This window comes from Cryptotermes secundus, unplaced genomic scaffold, assembly GCF_002891405.2.
Source record: "Cryptotermes secundus unplaced genomic scaffold, Csec_1.0 scaffold709, whole genome shotgun sequence".
Lineage (NCBI taxonomy): Eukaryota > Metazoa > Arthropoda > Insecta > Blattodea > Kalotermitidae > Cryptotermes > Cryptotermes secundus.
This window is the reverse complement of record NW_019738358.1, coordinates 1,246,512-1,253,828: the sequence shown is the minus strand read 5'-3', so window position 1 is coordinate 1,253,828 and position 7,317 is coordinate 1,246,512. Positions and strand designations below refer to the sequence as shown.

General features: G+C 42.7%; 1 protein-coding gene across 1 annotated transcript in view; it reads left to right on the top strand.

The window, feature by feature from the left end:
• Positions 1–262: 262 nt before the first annotated feature.
• LOC111870866 overlaps positions 263–7,317 on the top strand; it is a 30,870-nt gene continuing 23,815 nt past the window's right edge. Inside the window, exon 1 of the mRNA XM_023863458.2 lies at positions 263–398. The gene's annotated coding sequence lies outside the window, so the exon portion shown is untranslated. The remainder of the gene's footprint in view (positions 399–7,317) is intronic.

The window sequence follows — 7,317 nt, the reverse complement described above, 5'->3', positions numbered from 1 at the left end:
CCGGGCCGCGGCGGTGGGAAGCCAGCGACTAACCGCTTGAGCTATGGCACGGCTTCAGGGTTATAATTACTTTTATTTGGTAATTACCAATCCAAACCCCGTCTATAGTCACCCCTACATGTGACAATATTACGCAAACGTTCAACTTATGATACGAAGTATTTTTACGTAACGTGAGACTGATTACTGTGCCGTGACGTCACGACGATGTATAACTCAAAGTCGCGTTTCCAGGGAAGGGATCACATCACCAAGGCGAACAACAGACGTGATATTGCTGTGGCTGGAGCTACGCGTGAGACAGTACGGTTCCTTACGCGCACTGGATTACGTTCTCTTGCAGTGCAATTTTCTCGAAACCATCGCGGTGTCAGCTGGGCATGAATTCCATTAGCAAGGTGAGTTGTAAATTTGAATTTCAGAAATTTGCAACTTTCAACTGCCGATCACAGTGGACACGCGGTCTAAGGCATGAACCGTCTCCGCCAGCTCGAACACTAGATTCTTGGGTTCGAATCTCACTCGAGGCATGGATGTCTGTGTGAGTTTCTTAGCGTTTGTGTTGTTCTGTGTGTAGGTAGAGGCCTGCGACAGGCTGATCCCCCTCAAAGGAATGCTACCGAAGCTGAAAAAGCTGTCAAGTCTTCGCCAGCTCGAACACTAGATTCTTGGGTTCGAATCTCACGCGAGGCATGTATGTCTGTGTGAGTTTCTCAGCGTTTGTGTTGTTCTGTGTGTAGGTAGAAGTCTTGCGACGGGCTGATCCCCCTCAAAGTAGTCCTACCGAAGCTGAAAAAGGTGTCAAGTTCCAAAAGAAAGTAGAGCCAGATAAAGAGAGAGTGGCTACCCACTGCACAAAGTGAGATAAAGTCATATAAATTCGCGTGCTTAACTAGGAACAAGTCATATCGATATACAGGACAGAAGGTGTGATGCCATGTTCGGCAGTAGATGAAGGTGTTTGGATTCAGTAACCGGCGACATCACCTTCGGAGAAAGAGCTACTCGTGCCCACTGTATATGACACTGAGTGGTTCATAAACTCGACCTACAAACTGTGGAGAAGAGAAAATATCTTCTTCCTGCCAGGATTCAAACCCTGATTCCTCAGCCATCCAACCTAGACCCTAGACAGTAAGGCAAATTTCATTTTAAGTAAAATACACATTTAATTACATCGTGATTTAGCGGATAATTTGATGGGGAGTTATCTGTGACAACTGTAACTATAGGTGGGAACAGTTTGTAGTGTGACGTGTATATCCATTGCTATGCAACGACTCAGCAACATATTCCCGCGTTGCGTACGCATGCAACAGAAGGACGTCTATTTCTAGGCAACGGATCTATAAACACGCCTTCTTAATAACTGAAGACGGGGTTTTCCATGGGGCCCGTTCCTAGAAGTTATAGAGGGACAAAGAAGGTCGCTTAAGGAGTACAGAATGGTAACTGAGAATTATTAAGTCGAGTTCTGGAAGTGGCAGTCGAAGGTGACTGAGAAGAAATGGCAATGAAAGAATCAGGTGGTGTGAAGATTTCATGTGTCATCTAAAGTTAGAGTTAGACTGTGTTGAAATCCGTTCCCAGGATACGGCTACTGAAGACTGGCAAGCTTAGAGCTTGTGTAAAGCTGAACTATAAAGTGAAGAGAATAGCGATAGTGTTGTAATGTATGTAGGCCCGAGTTGTGTAAATGTAAAATGTGAAATAAATCCGATCATGAAAATCCGTCTTAAAAGTCACGCACACCTACACGTTACAATAGCCAAGGTTCCGCCAATTTATTGCGTCTGAGGTCATTCAGACAAATATTAGAGTAAAGAAGATTATAAAAGTAAATTACCTTGATAGAAATTGGAGTGTGCTGCGATAATGTCGAAGTTACAGCTGTTAGCGATATCTCTAACGTGTCTGTTATCGTTGTCTCTTATGAATACGCTTGGTCTTTCGTCAAGTTTATATTTCGCACATATAACATGTTATTAAGAATTCTTCCTTTTGCAGTGATTGGGTCGCCCCAATTGTCTTCCTTATAAACCATTTACACGTCCCGTGTAGAGAACACCGTTTCCAGCAGTAACTCTGTTGTTTCGTAGGTGTTCGTTGGTGCTGGAACGTGTTTACCGGCCCGTTGCCCAGAAACGGGTTGTATAACAACGCTGTTTATTCGCCTATTTCGCGGTCATTGTAAAGCAACGGCTGTCCATGCTACAACAACAACTTTCTAATGGCCTAAGTCAATGGCTGATAATTATTCAACTATGCAACTGTCTAACGACATGAAATGTATCAGAAGTTTACATCCAATCTGAGTAGGAATTTCTCCCTTTTCTTCATATCTGATACGGAATAATATTCCGTTTTTGACTGGTGTTCAGAATGAAAAGAAAATGGTGGCCATTTCCTGAGTAGGAGCCATGTCTAGTATAGGACGAATACTCGTTTGATAGCAAATAGTTCTTCCCACCTTCTTCTGTTTAACAAACAAACCTACACGTGCTGTTTGTTTTGCAGGCGTAACGAAGGACAAAACTTGCCAAATAAAGGATCTATACATACACATCCACAGCTTCAAAGAATCTTGAGTCATGCAAAGTTACGACACTTGGGTGACACGCTCGTGGCAGAAGTGAGCAAATTTTAAGTGATAATAAGTAGAGAAGAGGCGATAGTTTAAATTTAAAGAGGGCTATCATATATGTTGAGATGCCGTGGAGTTCGGTAGAAGTTAACCAGGTTTCGGAGTAACGTACTGCCTCTTTCTTCAGTGTCGAAAGGACAAGCAAGGAACCATTATGAAGCTAAAACATCAAGAAGAGATCTGCTAGTTGCTTGCTTCTTCTTGTTGTTGTTGTAGCAAGCGGAATCAGTCTCACCCCACCCCAAGAAACTCAGCCAAGTCCCTGANAAACTTAAAAAAGAGAAACTCAGCAGTGTCCCTGATCATACACGAAGTCCCGAAGTTACAGATGGGGGATGCCTGGTCAGGAATATATCACTCCCCATAGGGCAGCGACAGATGAGTATGAAGTAACGGTGAAATGGTGATCAGTAAGGGGAAACCGAAGATACTCCAAGACAAACCTGCCCCACTGCCATTTCTTCAGCCATGAATTCCATATGAGGCCAACAGAGACTGAACCCAAGTTTCCATGGTAGGAAGTCAGTAAGTGTCTCAACAAAGGAACGGAAAAATGAATGGGAAAAAATGGTGCGAACAGGTAGCAAGCATTGAAAAAATAAGTCATTCACATAAAATATGAATACAACAGAATAGAAGGCGTGTCCACTACTTAGGAGACCTATGCACAGATAATAGAATAATATTAAAACGAATCTCGGGGAAGCAGTAAGAGTTTAGTTTGGACAGAACGGGCTCAGAAAGGGACCAATGGCTCGCTTTCTTAAAGGCAATAACTAACCTCCTTGCCTACATAATCATAGGAGTTATCGTGCTTTCTGAATTTCGTTCATTGTCCTGTATTCTGAAAACTGGAGAACACAACGCTTCGGAAACTGGATCTGTTTCCATCCTCAGATTAGAGAGGAGACGCTCTGTTAGGTCCCTTTGAAGGAGCTAACGTCAGTCACTTGACAACCCATATAAAAAATCAAAGCCAAAATTACTTTACGACTGGCGGTTCGTCTTGGCGTCAAGCCCCTTGAGACCCATGACCAGAGATTTTTTTCAACCTAACTCTTGCGGTAATAATCCTTATGTAACATCTTCTCTGACGAGAAGATGGGGTTGGTTGTTATGAATATGCTTGCCCTTTCGTCAAGTGTATGTCTTTCACATACATAGCATGCTATGGAAAATTCTTCATTTTGCACTACACACAAGTCCCCCGAAAGGAGGTACCAAGAAAATATGCAATACGAATTATGATAAAGCACGCACAGATCTGAAACTAAGACAGAAAGCAAGGTGAAAATTTTATGCAACAATCCTTGTCAACAAACCAAGTCACTGAAAACCAATGCATAGGGTTAAATGGAGATTTTGTGAAACCATTTTGTGACTACCACTAGCGCTATCTGTGAAGTAAAACTGAACACTCGGATGTGAAACCTTATAGAAACCCATGAAGAATCTGTCACACCATACTGACCTCTGTGAGTTGGTAACCTCATTGCTGATAAGGGGTATCCCGATGGGAGAGATGTCCGAACTGGGTTGGCTGATCGGATTGGTTAAGTATGCCATATGGGACCGATTGTATTTCCTATACCTTCTGTTACTTTAAATTTACGAATTCCTAGCTTCACCGCCGTTTATCGTTATGACCCTGTTCATAGGTAAGATGGGCCGATTTTGATTTTAATTCTTGTAGATGATCCTATCCCCCCTCGTTAGTGTCTCCACCGTACCGTGGTGAGGGGGTTTGAGTATGCCAAGGGCCCTGAGAGCTATACCAGCGGTAGCGTAGCTACTGGCAGGGCCTCCCTTGCTGGAGAGGTCAAAGGGTTGGCATCAGACGGAGAGACACCAAAAACCAAAAATTGATGCCGGAAGCAGCGTCATCAGCAGCGACTTGAAGCACAGAGCAAATGATGCTCGAGATGGTTCAAGTTCGTATAGCAACAGGCGTGACCAGAGTGGTTTGAACGGCTGTTGTACTGCGATGTGGAAAGCAATGGAAAAACTACCACATTGTCACTTTTCCTGGATAGTCTCTTTCCAAAAACAGAAGATCACATTAAGTGGAGGAACTGTTTTGGAAGAGACTGTGGATCTGTCGTCTGACAGATTACTGATGATGATGATGATGATGATGATGATGATGATGATCCAATCATCAAGGTGATGCCTCTGATCGCTCAGTGATTATGAACTTCTGCAGCTTTCAGCAAGTTAACAGAACAAACGCTGCCTTCTGCACAAGGTTTAGATTTGACTTGCAGAATACGCTGACATGTGTTTCCAAACGCCGTGTCAGGCTCGGACTAGCCTATTGACCGGTTACACTGCAAGAGACTTAATTAGACGTCGGCAAATAATCGGTTAACAGATCCTCGTCACGTACTGGGAAGTGTGACTAGCCGAACTCAGGCGATATGAGAACAAAAGTGTCATTTAGGACGGGCATAACCTTATATAATTTGAACAGATATATATTCTTGGATTGAAACGCCCTGTAGGTGGGTACAGAAGTCCAATGAAGAATCAGAGGCTTATCCTGCCTCCATCCTCAAGTTAGAAGTTTAAGCTAAGCAAGAAATTTTACAAAAATCTGGTGGAAATTTCTATTTGGATTAATTTTCAACCCCGAAAATGTAGGCAGAACCTTACTTCGAAATGCCGGGGAAATTATGTCATGTTGTTGCTTTCCAGAAAGTACGGTTTTCTTCACAGACAGAGCTGTGAGAATCTCAGTTTCGTTTTGGTGAAACAGTTAGCACCAAATTCAGACCTCACATTTTGACCTTTGGTTTGAGCTCTATTATGTCACAACACAATTTAAACAAAGATGAAAGCTGGTGTACTCCAGCTTGAAGTACGCTTTACAAGACATGAGGTTCTCACGACAGTGAATATAGGTAATATCATGTCGCGCTTTCCTGTACCGTCTCTCCTGCGAAATATTGATTTATCCAGAATTCTACTGCTCTTGATGGAAGAATCTACTTCCTCTGCGGCGTTGGTGCCTACCTACCAATCTACGAGGTGTCATTCTCCAGGAGGCTGTATTCTTGATGTACACTTATTTTCCAAATGCATCCTTTCCGAACATACCGCATTGACAATTAGATACGTTTCCCCTGCCAATCTTCATTCCACCAATTGCTCCACAATCACCCTCACCTATCATCTGGGGCTGGTACAATAGGCCAGAAGTGGCCACAGTACAAGGGACTTAGTCCCACCCCACTATCAATAAAAAAAGTCACAAATACTACTAATGCAACTGTGGTTTGTTGCTTACATTTCAGTTAGAGCTAGTGAAAATATAGATGCAATTATTTCCTCATCCAAATTCACGGAGCCTCTGAAATATATGCATGTACCCCTTAGGGAAGCGTGGGCGCCAGGCTAAGGACACTTGATCTAGAGCCTTACAACTAAGCTGAAACGCGCAATGAAGTATTATCCTAGGAAAGATAGTGAGAGGTTGTGGTAAAGATTAATCTGGCTCAGAATAGGGGCCAATGGCAGACATTTATGGGGATGAATATGCCGTTGCATAACTGCTTGTAATTTCTCGAGTAGGTGAGAAACTATGAGCTTATCAAGAAGTACTCTGCTTCATGTAGTTAATATTTCTCTTATATGTTTATTATTGTGTTTGCCTAATAACACTGCCTCTTCAGCAAGCCTCAGGAATGTTATTCCAGGGACGTGATTTTCCATTCCACCACTTTCTCTCGTCAAGTTTCGCAATTGTAACCCTCCAAACTGGTTGAAACATTCTTCTACACGATTTTACTTCTATATGCCTTCCAGCCGTCATGTGGGTGTATTTACACATCATTCTATGCTTCCTTCCACGCTTGAAGTTGAACAATATTATTGTTACTGATTTCAATATTTTTTTTTCCTTTGGCGCTACAGGCCTCATTTGGGCCTAGGCCTACCTCCATGAAACTCTCCGTTTCACTTCGGTTTACTAGATCTTACACATACGGTAGGACTCCTTGGGCGAGTGATGAGCTCGTCGCAAGGCCTCTACCTGTAGACAAACACAGCAAAACGCACACAAACATCCATGCCCTGAGTGGTATTCGAACCCACGATCTCAGCCTCCGAGCGAGCGAAGATAGTGCATGCCTTAGACCGCTCGGCTACCGTGACCGGCACTGATTTCAATATACTACACGATATTTGGATGAAAGAAATAATTCAACTGAATATCTCAAGAGTTCTATCTTCTGTCAAACAACTTATACGTGACGATGAACGTTAACCGACGTTTCGGAATGAAATATTTCCTCAACTTTTAGTGTCAAAGAATGAGTCAAGCAAGAAAACAGCACGTAAGAGAGACCAAGAATAGTTTTTTCATGTTGGTTTCTTGCTTGACTTAATCTCCTACCCTAATGATAGAGACGATATGATCTTCCGAAACGTCGGTTGGTTTTCACAGGAACTATAAGGTATATCCAAGGAAAATCGAACTTGTCATAGTTTCAGCTATTAGAACCTCAAATACAAACTGAACACTCTATTTAGGAATAATTTTAATACGATTATCCCATCTGTATTTAGGTCTACTGCATGGTTTTCTTCACGAAATTATATCAAACAAATCCGTGTACGCATTTCTCATTTCCCCCATGCCAGTTACGCCCCCCCGCCTCTCTCACTCTCTTCTC